Here is a 15,742-nt window from a genome sequence, read left to right on the forward strand (position 1 = left end):
CAGCAGACTGTTATATATATTATATTCTTCGTGTAGCAATAGTCGCGAACACATCAAAATGATTCAAGATTTGCAACCGATTTAATCTGCGTATTATATCGCTATTTATAATTTTTTATTATAAACTGAAGGATACAGCAGCGATTTCACTTTATATATCGACTGTAATAAAACAAAGGTATTATAAGTTCCAAAACACTGCACGACAATCCGATAAGACGTCTGAAACATGCTGCTATAGTATACGGTGTAAACGTGTAAAGATTTATTTATGTTATAATATTTTATTGAAATTGTTTCTAATTTAAAAAACAAACGCATTGTCTTACTTATACCCATCGAGCTAAATAAATGTAATCAAAACGTTAGTTTTGAATCTCTTACGCTTATTATAAATGTTCGTGCGTCGTCGTATACCTCGCAGATCTGCAACAAAACGCAATATTGAAAAAGTATAACGAATAAATAATAACAATATATAGGCATCATTACGTGTTTCACGTCTATGTCATATTATGGTAATGTTTCTATAGACTTTAAAATGCACATTTTCGTAGTTGATACTATATTTAATACATAAAATAAAAAAAAAAATTACCAAAAAATTGTTACATAATATACTAATTTATACCTCGATACCCACTCAACACTTCAATAATTATTAAAGTATAGTTGTATCAGACTTTATGGATCTCTAGTCTGTCATCGTTCGACATGTAGAACGTGAGCATATTCTGTTTTAAACCATACTATAAGGTCGGAAAAAGACAAAAGTATAAAATATGTGTAAAAAAAAACATGACGTTTAACCAAATCGATGAACACGTGGTCTGTCCATAAACGGCAATATTATATTACTATTATGACTTATAATAGCGTATGGCGAGAATAAAATATTGTTTTTAATCGTGCGTTTGGAGGTAAACGCGAAGAGTATTGCTCGGGGCGAATGGCGCGAATGTGTGCGCGTGTGTGTCTGCAGTGAGTTATATAGATTACATATTTATACATATATAGGAATTATAATAAATATTACGTTCGGAGAGTTTTCGCGAAAAATTAAAATTTCGCGCGCGCAAAATCCACTACAAAACGAAAACAGACGAGACATTTCATCGTGGGTAGTTGTTATATATATATATAGGTAGTTGATAAAGTGTCGTTTTTGCCGTCGGCAACGATATAAAATATAATAACAACAGCGATAAAGGTGGTGCACGGGTATAATAAAAACATCAATTGTAAATACTCTGCCTGATCTTTTGCTGATAAAATTACGTGGGTACGAGTGTAGTAATTCAGCGATTTAATCTACGGGTGACCAAAATCATACGTTATCGTGTACAAAGTCAAAAGTTACTTAAAAAAACACTAAAAAAAAAAATACAAAAATAACGGATAATGAATATAATAAAAGTTAACGAATGCCTGCATACAATAAACATGGCTTATATACTTTTTAGCAAAACATAATTTAATAACTGAATTTCAATGTAATTTTTTAATATGAAACGGTTTGTACGGTATAATATTAGGTATAAGTTTACAAAAAACCTACTTAAATACTAACTTTCGTAAACCGAATTAAGTAAACGAAAAAGCGAAGCATTTCCAAGTAAATATTGGTACAATTGCAGCATATATTATAATGTTGAATGTTTCTTGATAGTCAAAAAAATTTCGACCGCATTAACCTTGTTGTAATTTGAATAGTTCGATCTAGTTTACAAATCAAATTTCTACGATCTGAGGAAACGGTTCACCTTAATTTATTTTGTTTTATCATTTCGTAGTCCATACGTTTCATCTGTATATAGCAAGATAAAGTGTGTTATGGTTTATTGTTATATTTGACGATAATCAATAATACCATCGGCTGATGACAACGGGTCGGACGCACTCGGACAGTCAATTATATACCTGAACCTAACCTTGACAATTTTGTTCCCGAGCGCCGAAAAGCTTACGAAAGGCTTTATGTTCGGTATACCGGACGCCTTTAGCTGTATCGCACTCGATGGGTTTCGCGGTATCCGTGTGCAGCATATAATATTATATTATACACCGAACGCGCGCGATCTGCAATGGGAGAAAGCGCCGAGCCACCCCCCCCCCCACACAGTGGACTCCGGGGGTGTATACCCACCTGAGGTAGGTAGTGGGTATACCTATATACATATAATATACGTAACGTTCGGTGGGTGACAATAAAACACAATATTATAGCAAACGCGCACCCGCGCCCGCACGTACACTAACTGCACCCTGCAGTGCCAACGCCGTCGTGCCCGCGGGGCGGAGATAGGCCGTCCCTTTGGCCTCGAGCACTCCGCCCAGAGCGTCGCGCAACCGCTACCGCGGTAGCCTCTCCGGCGGCGACCGGAAAACGTTTGTGTCGCGCAATTGTTGTGCCGCGTCCGTTCGTAGTAGCTCCAGGGCCGACGGCGTACAGTGTACAGTTGCAGTCCACGCATCACCCGCTGCCCGCACGCGCGATTTTCTCTGACATTGTAAACCGTATACCCAACATCTGCGCGGTTATCGTGTCATATCGTTGTGAATTTTGTTTTCCGAAACCTTCCGCGAATTTTTTTCCCAAATTTCTGTTTTCCGAAATCGTTCGCGAACGACATACAGTTTTTCACGGCACCGATGACAAAAACGTCATCAACGAACGACTACAACTGCTGCGCCTTCGTCATCATTCTGCAGGTACGTACCCGCCCGCTCGTAACGGATATATTTTCTCCAGCGTTTATACATTTCATAGGAAATGCACTCACTTAAATTGATCTATGTATTTATATATAAATGTACGCGTATGAGAACACGTTTTGCTTGTAAAGAGCTCCACAAGAGGTGGCTTCTGGTATTCGTCGATTAAAAAAGGTGTACAAGGGACATGTATATTTTAGAATTTATATTTCTCTGCCAAGACAGATTGCAATATGTTAACACAAATAATATATCACTCCCAAACATACAAATATTACGAAGGGGGTAAAAATTGTTTAAAGCATATTTTATATTTAAAGAATAATAACTTTGGTAGGTTTAATTTTTTAATGTAATTTATTGACAAAAGAGACAAAATATTTTCTTTTACAAAAAAAAAAAAAAATATCTAATAACAATGTTTGTATGTTTCTGTTAATTACCTATTATATTTTTTAAATAGCAATTTTCTAAATAAATTTTTACCGCCCCTGGGACGCTGGTTGTTGCGGTTAGTGCCTTATTGTCATTGGAATATTATTATCATCGTAAACATAGTCGACGATTTGACGCGCATGCTCGTCGTCGTTGATTTCGTATTTCTTACGATTTATACACGAATCATTTCAAGTACCGCGATCGATGGACAAGGTTACAGCGACGACCCCGATGGTGTATTTTTAAGCTCCTAGGCGTTCTATTACAATATAGGTCTCCATTATAGAACTAACTATGTACATATAATATATAATATAATATATTTATAATTATTAATTTATTCCTAACCTGCGAGTTTGAACCGATTTTTCTATTTTAATCTTGTGCATTAGTTTAAGATATATATATATATATATATGTATATATTGTATGATTTATAATATTATAAACACATAGTGCCCGACGTGCTTGATTTCGTACTCATATATTATTATTATATTACATGGTTTGTGTTGGGTGAAACGTTTTGAAAAGGTCAGTTTCTTTTCGGTTTTTGTCTATTTCCCAGGCTTTGTCGCCGCAAGCGTTTTTATTGATTTCATTTCGACCTAATAAATACGGCACGAAACGATATCGATTAAAATATAGATATGTAATAAGATAATATTATGGTTTTGCTACTTGTTAAAAAAAAAATTATAGAAAACGACTTTCCGATCATATTCAATAGTTTGTGTGACGACCGGTCACATAACATTATTTAAATAATATAGTCACGCACCAAAAACTGATATTTTCGAATTTCGAGGTCTATACCGGTCAGACTCATGGATTCTAGATATTTTTACAAATCGTGTTTTTTTAATTTCGACAAGGAGCGCAAAGATCGGGGTATTTCAGATATACAGTGGAACTCATCAAAGGCGTGCGTAGAACATTTTTGCTCGGGGTGCACAATACTAAAAAACAGATTTAACATTTTTTTTGATTCATGAAGTATTTTTTAACTCAATACTTAAACACTAAACTAAGCTGAACTCACTGGGGGTGCAGTTATATACCCAGCACCCCTCGTGCGCACACCTATGGTAGAACTTCGATAATTCAAACCTCTATAGTCTGAATTTCTCGATAAGTCAAAGTCCTTTGAGATGAATTTTGACTTATTAATCGAATTGTTCGAGATACATTACCGAAAATTACTGAAATATAATATTATATAATAATTACGTAATATAATACGTGTGCAAATAATTAGTATAATATGACGTACATTGTACATAAATAACGATAATCATAATCGAAAATTGATTAATTTTATTAATCTTTACTTAATGCTTAAAAGGCATGATTAACAACAGATTAACGTTTGCTATTTACGTTTATCTAATGTACATTATTGATTAACAACTTAAGTTGATCGAAATATACTCGATAAATATTTACGTAGGTCGATATTTAACGTAATGCTGATATAACAAAAGTTTAGTTTATTTTTATATAAAAAATATTTTCGATAATTCGAATTTTTTTTGCTCCGGACTGATTCGAGTTATCAAGGTTTCACCGGATATATTTTTAAAACGCCACGCGTATTATTATAATAAAATAGGTTGTGCTTAAACTTTAAACAACGACATTACAACAAAGTTATTATTGTTTCTTTATTGAATAATTCATTCCGTAGAAAGTTTCACTTATGTAAAGCGTACTTTATAAATTGTTTTAATGCATTGTTTATACATATGTATAGTACTTACGATGATTATATTATTATGTTTTGATAAAATTTAAATTATATTTCATTATATTTTCGGAAATTCGTATTTTTATTTTAGTTTAATTGTATGCGTTTCTATAAAACTAAAATCCATGATTTAATCGATTTGTATAATGTAGGTATAAGTAAGTATCAATATTCAATAATATGATTAATATGTTACATATTTATTATGTAGTTATAATGTATAATATATATGTTTTAATTTATCATAAAATATGTATAATATTATTATCATGTCTATTTTATACTTATTATTATTCACATAACCGTATAATATAAACTAATATATTGAACTATATTAAACTATATTTTTTAAATAACACCATAATAAAAGTTGTATTAATCGAAACTTCATCATGTTTATTTGACAAGTTATTTTTGAATAAGCATCGTCTGATTCGGTAAAATTTTTAGTATTTTATAATTTGTTAACAGTATATTATTTTGTGAATATGGCGCACCCAGCGTTGTATATATATAATACATTTTAATTAATAATATTACAATGTATTAGGTTTTTTTTTATCATTATTAAATATGAGAATCTGATTATTATTAATAATCATATCCTTTTTATATATTATAGCGAGTTGAATTAATGTCAAAAATAAATTGACTTTGTAATTTAATTTATAATGGTTTTTTAATTTATGTACATCGAAATTTTAATGAAAGAATTATTGGGTTATTTATTAATATCCTAAATGTAAATGTGAAATATTATTACTTATATCATATTTCAAATTATTATAAAAATAATTAAAATATAATTTTCAAATTTAAAAAAAAAATCATACTTAATTGCTTTTAGAAACATAATGTCTTATAGTATGATTGAATGTTTCGATATACCTACATAATATTATATAAATACTCATATATATGTATATATCATTTTATAATAATATGTAACAATTATTGTGAAACTGTGAAAGTTATTTGTTTAGTTTTGGTATGTAATTTGTTTTCTTTTCTTTAAATCATAAAAATTATAAGACTATTACCATTTTAATCGCTCCTGAACATTTTCATTTTTGTGGTTTACTTAATTTAGCTTTTGTGTCATTAATATTGTCTGATAAAATTTAATTTAATACTTGAAAACTCTTTTAATATTAAAAGAAATTTCGGTAGAAGTAAAAAAAAATTGTACTTCAATATTATTATATATTATTTGTACAATACAATATCGTAGAAAATAAAAAATAAAACGATGTTGGGTATAGTTGGAATTAATTAATTATCAATAAGATAATAACTATATAACTATATTGACTGATAATAATCTCAAAAACTTTGTCATTATTATTATTTTTTTTTTTAATAATAATTATTACTTTTTCCAATACCTAAATAAATTATTAACTTTTAATTTTATCTTATTTTATAATTTTCTACAAACAATAGTATATCATAACATAATATTAATAATTATAATCTAACTTACATGTTTTTTCAATGGTTGTTTAAATAGCCTCTATTATTTAAAAATATGTTAAGTTTTTGGGTATATACATATTACGTGCATGCAAATATAATTAAAACATAATCATCATTATGCAAGTTCACAAATGTTGAAATGCTATTTAGTTTTTAAAAATAAAGTTGACTTGTTCATTAAATAATTAAATCGAATTTATTATTGGTAAAGATGAATGATTATTGTTTATTATTTGTATTTATTAAATAAAACTCAAAATGTCAGTGCTATTTAGTTATACATATTATAGTTTTAGGATATGAATTATAAATAACAACTTTGTTTAAAATAATCGATAATAACTATTGAATTGCATTTATTCTATAAACTATGAATGATAGTAGTTTATAATGTTTTATACATTATACTGATAATATAATATATAATATTTATATTATCTTTCATTTATTAAATGGTACTTGGAATTTTGTACTGCAGAATTTTAGATTAGAAATATAAAAATGTGTAGATATTTTAAAGTGACTAGACCGGTTTAGCTTCTAAATTTGAGTATAAGAGTGTAGGTACCTGTAATTTTTTTCTTGACATGAAAATATATAATATAAATGTACTTTTATACTCATATTCCATATGATGTTAAATGTTATGTTATGCTATTTCCAACAAAATAGCATAAGATAATATTTCTTGAGTGAAAAGTTATTATTATTCTTTATGATATTAGAATGATTTACGTTGTATCAGTACGTACTACGTAGTAACTTATAGATATATACTTATTACTTATACTATATAAATTAGTTTATCATTAAATACAAAATCTATGTGTAATATATAATTATTAATATGAATAATTCATATCTCATTAGTTTTATAATCTAATATATATTATTATATTCATTTTTTGTACAATATTTGGCGTTCATACATTAGTACATGTTACATTCTAGGTATATATAATATTTATACATTTTTTTAATAAAAAAATTAAAAATTGTCTATATTATTAGCTCAGACCCATTTAAAAATAAGAAAATAATAATAATCTGCAATATTATTTTATTTATGTTGGATATATTAAACCTTACCAAAATCAAATATTGTTTATTACAGTACCTACCTCTATCATACCTTTTACTACAGTATCAAATTTCTAAGCTACTTATTAAGCATAATTTGGATAATAAATTTGATACGTTCATTCTTAAGTCCTTAACTGCATGACATAAAAACTTAGTCACACACACAAGAATGATTAGTCACATTCATTGGGCACGTAATATTGGCATATTTAATTTAAGATTGATAGTCCGGAAAATATGAGAGGGGCATCCTGTAAAACACATTCACGATACTTCTAAAATACGCGTGTACGTATACTTATATTAATATATGTGTGTACATTTCAAAGTAGAAAAATAATTTCACGCAGTATAATCAGTTGTTATACTATAATGTTAAATATTAACGTTATATGATATACATATTATATCTGTCACAATAATGTAAGTCTATAATAATACTATATAATTTATAAGTGGTCGAAATGGAATGTTGTTTCTTTTAATTTATCGGAAAATGACATTGGTGGAAACCGTCTGCAACAGTGTAAGTTTATCGTATTATAATATGATTTAAAATCGTGATGGGCGGAGAATTTTCTGAAAAGGTCGTATGGAACGATAGAACTTCATATATATATTTATATACTCAACTGTTGTCACATATACATATTACAATACATCGCGTATAAGACGATTGACGTAACCTAACGGGGAACTTACGCGGTTTGATATTCTACACACGTCAGGTTAATAATAATCATAATTAATAACAATAACGGACTGACGGGCGGTTTTGGCGAGTGAAAAGAATGTTTAAAATATTTCAAATTCCTCGGTACGGGGGGAAAAAAAATTCCGAAATCACTTATTACTATTTTAAATAAACCGACGCATTAATGTATACAATATACACATTACATATATTATTATAATATGCTTATACGAGAGTAGGTATATATTATAATACGTCGGTGGGGTATTAAAAGTATATACTCGGTCGTATACCTATGATATTACAACGTTATTATTTAGAGCACGTAGGTATATATATATATATGACGTGTGTGTTACTACTGGACGGCGGCGACGGCGCGTGTAATAATAATTATATAGTTTCGAGCGCGTGTTTTACATGACGTACACATTCTTGGGATGCCTCGTGTGGATACCGTCTGCGGATACTCAAACACTTATAATATATATATAATATATACCGGCCGGAAAGTCGAGCACGCGAGATGGGCTCGGTTATGAGATATGTAGTGCAGAGTGCGCGCGCGCGTACCTCCGCCTCCGCCGCGTGTGGGAGATTTAGATTTCTCGATCGTTTCGTGAAAACAAAAACTAAAATCTTTTTTTTTTTTTATTATTATTTCAACGAAATTCCCATATCGTGTCGATAATGACGCGACGAATGCTGTCCGATCGGCGCAATGTGTATATATATACCTATATTACATATACGTATAATACACAGACGGCGGCGTTTGTGTGTACCTGACATGGCTCGGAGGCTGTATTTTTTTTTCTTTTTATTTTGTTGTTTTTATTCGTATAATCGTATATATATATATTATATATATAATATTATGAAAAAAATTCGACTCGTCCAGAACCTTACCGGAGGGTAGCCGCGCCGTAAGCGACCGTAACGGGCCGCGCGGCGTATAATTTCGAATTAAACGGTTTGCGCGCGCGTCGATTAACTCCCGCTGCTGCGGATATATAACATAATAATATAATAGTTCAGTTGCATACCTATTCAACCCCGTCGGTCGCGTGATTTCAGCGAAAAGAAAAACCACCGTCGTTCGCCCTCTCCGCCTCGGAGGCACATTACGCATAGTATACATATTATATATTACGTACATCAGTATATTTACACGCCGCCACAGCAGCTCTCTCCGCGGGCGCGATCGTTGATTAACTGCACGAATACGCGTATATATATATATATATATATATATAGGTACGCGTGTGTATATATGAGCATTATTATATTAATATCACGGAATGTCGTGATATTGTACGAGAACTGAGCGTGCGATCTAAATATTATTATTTAGGAACCCGCGAGTGACGGGGTAGTCTTCAAGACGTACGCGAAAATACACAAATAATTTTCGTATCAATACAATGATTGTAAACGCACAATATTATTATAGGCATTTATTATTATTTCATATTATATTATATAATAATCTGAAAAAAACATCGAGAGAGAGACGACGAGTCTCGTCAAAATACGTTTAAAACCTATTGCAAGATTTTCATTATTTTCCTAAACGTTGAATTAAACCTGGTCATATTAAACTCGATAAATTACTGGTTTAAAGCACGCACTGGTGTACTTTTGTTCAATACGTGGGAATTATAAACAATTTTAAAGTTTATATTCAATCCGACGTTATAATATTTATTTTATTGCGTGAAATAATTCATTCATTCGAATGAAACGATTTCCTGTAATGTTCATAATTCAATGACTGTATTGTATTGTGGAACCAATAATAATCTATACTTTTCATAATGATAAAGTTTTATTATATGATGTTAAGATGTATGAGTATGATGTGCGTTTAAATTAATTAATTAAAATATACGATTCTGTTAAAAATTCGTTACATTCGTATAGCGAATAGCACTCGAGTAACGATTTCTAAAATATTTCGTAAATAAATGCATTTATATATTATAGGTGATATGAATAATTTATTTCATTTATATAACAATAAATTAATAGTTATATTACCTATGAGTAATAAAGTAACTACTATTCCCGATTTCTCGACCATCCGGCAACAAATACGAAGGTTAAACATGTAAATTACAATAACCAATAACTATGTATACTTTCTATAGCATAAAATATATTTTATATTTACCGTATACATCACTTACAATTTAAGTACCTAGTATTCTTTTAATCATATAATATTTTAACAATTTTTACCTTGATAATATACTGCGATCACCACTAGTGAGATCTATATATATATATGTGTGTGTGTGTTGAGAGGCACGGATCCAAGGAGGGCCAAGGGACCTCTTATAGACTGATAAATTCTAGGATGTCTATTTTCGACAACAAATTAATATGAATAAATAAATACAGTGAAACCTCTTAAAATAGCGGACACATTTATGGCTAGATTTTGATAATTTTTATCTCAATTATTATCTAAGTATATTTTATTACAATGTAAATTTTACACATTGTTATACTAATTATCTATAGTTTAAGTTCCCTATTATCGTACCTATAGGAAACGGCCGTCTTATTCAGTAACTGACTTTATTTTAAATTATAATAAATATAAGTATAATATATTCATACAAATGTGTATCATTTTTTTGATAACAATATATTTTATTTACCTCCCCTCTCTAAATAGGTGACTAAATTTCAGCGGTTGAAAGTGTTAGATATTTAAGGATTTCACTGTTAAAGATAAATTATTAAACGCATTTTCTTGCCGATTGTGTTTCGGCAATATCTATTCTTATCGGTTTCACTGACATTATTATTGACATTATTTAAACAAACACTTTGGAATTACAATGATAAATTAATTGTACACATATTTTCGTAACTAAGAATAGTTTTATTTCAATAGGTACTCATCTATTATAACTTCTAATAACACCCAAGTATTTCTTTATACGTAACTATTATAAATAATATAATACATATTATTGTAAATTATAACTTTTAGTTATAACTGTTAATTATTATTATTATTGAAGGGTATCAAAATAAATTTAAATGGGAATAATATTATACCTTTATAGTTGAATTTAATGATTATAAAATTTGCTAATCTCTGATTTATCAACTTCACTACATAATCTTGGAGGTGTAATAATAATCGTACTCGTTAGATTAATATATACATACACATATACGTGTATAATATAATGTATTAATGTTTATAAATGTATCGTACGATCGTATGTTTTTTATATATATATATATATATATATATATATATACATTTCCACCTTGCTGTGGCACATTCATGACGTTTTTGACGTTAATCATATATTTATTATTTATATATTGTTTATGTATGATATATTATATATATATATATGGTCTTTGAACCTATATAGTTATACTGTTTTATCGGACTACGAGATCAACGACGCGTGACGGCAAAATAGGCGTTACTAAAAACCTTATTTTTGAATACACACATGAATTATACACAGATTTTACAGACGTGCGCATATTCGTATATAGAGGTACTATACACTAGTCATCTGATTTTACCGCTGTCCTTTTTCAACGTATCTATGATATGTAAGAACGCCAAAAACCGTGAGATTTTTATTATAATTGTGTACGTTTTTGCCAACCTCTAATTATTGTACGGTGTCGTTATTTTCGACTTTTAGTACAGGTAGGGTCAGGTAGTACCTCCCAAAGTTGTGCCCACCTACATCTATAAAGAACTACCGCTATAAGCATCATCTCGTTCGACGACGCGATATATTATTATAATTTATATCGTTTTAATATTTTACAAGATAACGACGGACAAATTTTGCAAACTCTCAATAATAAAAAAAACATAGTATGAATCCTCGATCTGACCAAAAAAATCATAAACAGAAGAAATAAAATAAGTCTTTATTATAATGTACATATTATCTTATTATATAGTTAATTAATGATGAAAATAGTTCATTGAATAAATGTAAAAAAAATGAAAAGTATTAAAATATGTAGTTTAAAATTATAATATGCAATAGGTTGGTATTTGTTAATGGTAGATACATGAGACTGAGCAAAACATCAAAAATGTTTTACTCACAAACGTTTGCTTTTTCTCGGAAAGTTCTCATCTAGCCAAATGACTTAGACATATTATATATTTTACCGAGAGTGTCATCACATATGAACATTACACATATTCGTATTTAAATGTGTTGTAATTCCACGTATTTGCAGTGTGTACTGCAGCATATTATTATACAACTATAGCTAGATTGGTAATGTGTCATGTGGGACGGGGTGCAAAGGGTAAATAAAAATATAGATATATATTATACATAATATAGTATATGCGCACGGTGAAACGTAATTAAAACGTCCCGACCAAAGGGTGCATTTCGTTTGTGGAAAAGTGACGTACACAAACGCTGGCGGAAAGTGGGGTGGTGCGGTCGGTCATCCTTTTGAATTATTAAACCTTCCGCACAATCAACACGCGCACACACACCCGCTAAATACACACACACTCTTGCCCTCACCTCTTCGCGCGTATTTCATCGAAGAAGCAATTCAATTCCAAAACGGTCTCTCCGTTCCCCTCTTCCTAAACCAAAACTACCCCTTCGCCTAGCAATCTCTCTCTATATATTTATTTCGACGCATCTCTCCGTCTCTTTTTACTTACACTTCTCTCATTTTCCCCACATCGCTGCGAATGTGTATGTGTGTGTGTGTGGTGTGTGTGTGTGTATACCTCCCTTCGCCTGCAAGAATGTGCGGTCAATGAGGAAATTCCAATTTCCACAGGATAAACTCCATTTTACGGCCAATTTATTTCCGGCGCTCGTCCGCCGGAAACCCGGTGTTCGAATACGAACACACCCCTCTTCATAAATATATATTATATAACTTTGGTGATAAATCGTATTTTATGCGATGGCAAAGACGTGACCGAGGAACGATAATAATAAAAAATACTTTTCTATAATATGTGATACTATAATGTACCTACATGTAAGGATCATTAAGCGTTGCTTTAGTTTATTACATTGTATGCGCGCATTATATGTAAATCTAAAATTACATAATTTTCCCGGAATCTTATAGTTTAATAAAATAAAAGCATGCTGAAAAACTTTGTTCGAACATTTTTAAATTTTGAGTGGGACAATGAATGTATTTGTTTTTAAATTATGGGAATTAATTTTTTTGGTATCTGACGTCACTTCAACTTTGAACTTTGAGAATGGTTTCTGGTAGCAAATCGAATCTAATTAAAAGGAAAAATTCCCATTAATTTTCAAAATAATCCAAAAACTTATTAAAAAATTACAGAAGACGGAAAATGTATGCAGTTTCCTACTAAATCGATTTTTTTTTACTATAATAAATAACCCCAGACTTATAATGTACACTAAATATTTTCTAGAAATATTTTCAACATTTCTGGATCTTTTTGTGATAAATCACAGAGTTCTGTGGAACTGGATAAATAGTAAATTATGAGGAAAATAGGTACATTAAAAACCTACTAAATAGTAGAGCGTATTAGATTTGATTTTCTTCATAAATTTCCAAATCTGTACTATCTTACAATTTTTCATTCAATTTACCGAAAAATAAAAACGAAATTGAAACTGTAAAAATATGATTTCATTAAACCATTTTGTGTTAACACATTATATTATATATAATAATATAGATACGCGCGTATTGGTTAGGTAAGTATAGGTAGTTACCCCGTGGAGTTGAAACGAAACGATATAACTAATTATTGATTAAAAATTACCTTCCGTGTTATGGATTTCAACATAATATTTATTATTGTTGATGATTATTGTAATACAAATTGTTTTAAATATAAGTATTATCTTTCGATAATTTACTTCAAATCATCGAACATTATTTATTTATAATCTATAGTGTCGTTTTATACCCCATATTGAAGGAATCTAATTTAAATATTTATGTGCAAGACATGTTATTTTTAATAAGATATATTATGTAACGCTAACGCGCGTGTATTGTTTGTTGAAATAAAAGAAAAATTTCATCAAAACGAACGTCATATAATAATAATAAATCACGATTAAAATATTTTACATTGTGTATTAGCGATGACGGTTACACTCGTATAGCGTTATCCGGGCGCCGTTACACGACATTATATTGTATTATTATGTATTATTTTTATTATTACACGCGGAATCATTCCAGATTTTCAAACTAAGAAATAATTATATTTAATATCAATTACGTGTATTACTATACACACATAATATAGCATTATAACAATATATCATAAACAACGTCGTGAGTATATAATAGTAATATATAGGCAATAGCGTTCGGGTGATACACACAACTACAGATGTAGGGTAATAATTTATCTACGTACATCGCATATTCATCATTAAAAAAATAAAGCCGATAATAATTTACAATCGCCGTTTGTTTTTTGTGATCGTGTATTTTAATATAATGTAGTAATGTACAAAACATACAATTAGAGAGTTAAAAATAAACTGTAACACGCGCGCATAAAGAGTAATAACATTTCAATTTGGACAAGCAAAGTGAATCGGCCCGAGGAAATACAATCGTTTAACTTCTTAATGTTGGAACTGTTAATGAGATTTCTGGGGCTTCGAGCTATGTAAATTCATTAACGGTATACAATAATAATAATATGAAAACGGAATGTGCCATTTCGGAGCGGTCAGTGTAGGTTCCCTTAAAACGTTCATTGATAAAAGATTGTTATATATTGCCTTTCCGAGTGCGCGTTATACACCATATACATGCATGATACATACACACAAACACACATATATTTATGGATATATATTATAACCTGCGGGATTTAATTGAAAAATATGTATTTTCTAGTCCTTTCTAGACGAACGCCCACATGTTTCGTTCTTAATAAATCAATTATACTTTGACGATAAATAATTATCACTTGGCGTCATTTATAAGATAGATCATCACATACTCGTAGACGTGTGCCAACATCGCAAACAATATGCGTTGTAACTATTTGTAAGCATATAATGTGAATTATAATGTGGAATTATTAATCTAAGTTATATTACCATTATTATCGAACCAACTAAATCAAAATTATTACAACATTTAATGAAAAACAATAAAATATGATTTTGTTGTCAATTTGACATTCGTGTTCGATATGAAATATAAATAGTTTAGTTCGGTTCGGATCGGATTTGAATAAAAACAGCAAAATCATAATTCGTAAATTTGAAAATGTTTGGATCGGGTTGGAGACTACAAAATGTCGGGGTTCGTACTGTGTAATACGCTTATAATAGATTAGATTATTAAAAAATAATTACGAGCTACCTATGTACAAATTAAATTATATTTTTATTTCGCTTGTATCTCGTTCGGTTAGGTTGTAGTATAAAACTGGCTCATTATAAACGTAGAAACGTATCAGATCATATAATTAAATATTAAAATAAGTTACAGATTGATTTTCGACGTATAAACATAATCTAAATAATATAATGCATGAGATCTAAATGGAACTTACGCCAACACCGCGCATTGTTACCGAGTAC

General features: G+C 29.8%; 1 protein-coding gene across 2 annotated transcripts in view; it reads left to right on the forward strand.

Annotated features, from left to right (window-relative positions):
• Positions 1 to 2,426: 2,426 nt before the first annotated feature.
• Positions 2,427 to 15,742, forward strand: part of LOC132928536 (transcription factor AP-2-epsilon) — a 168,253-nt gene continuing 154,937 nt past the window's right edge. For both annotated transcript variants that reach the window (XM_060993289.1, XM_060993292.1), the window contains exon 1: positions 2,427 to 2,712. The gene's annotated coding sequence lies outside the window, so the exon portion shown is untranslated. The remainder of the gene's footprint in view (positions 2,713 to 15,742) is intronic.

Source organism: Rhopalosiphum padi, chromosome 4 (assembly GCF_020882245.1).
Source record: "Rhopalosiphum padi isolate XX-2018 chromosome 4, ASM2088224v1, whole genome shotgun sequence".
NCBI classification, from domain to species: domain Eukaryota; kingdom Metazoa; phylum Arthropoda; class Insecta; order Hemiptera; family Aphididae; genus Rhopalosiphum; species Rhopalosiphum padi.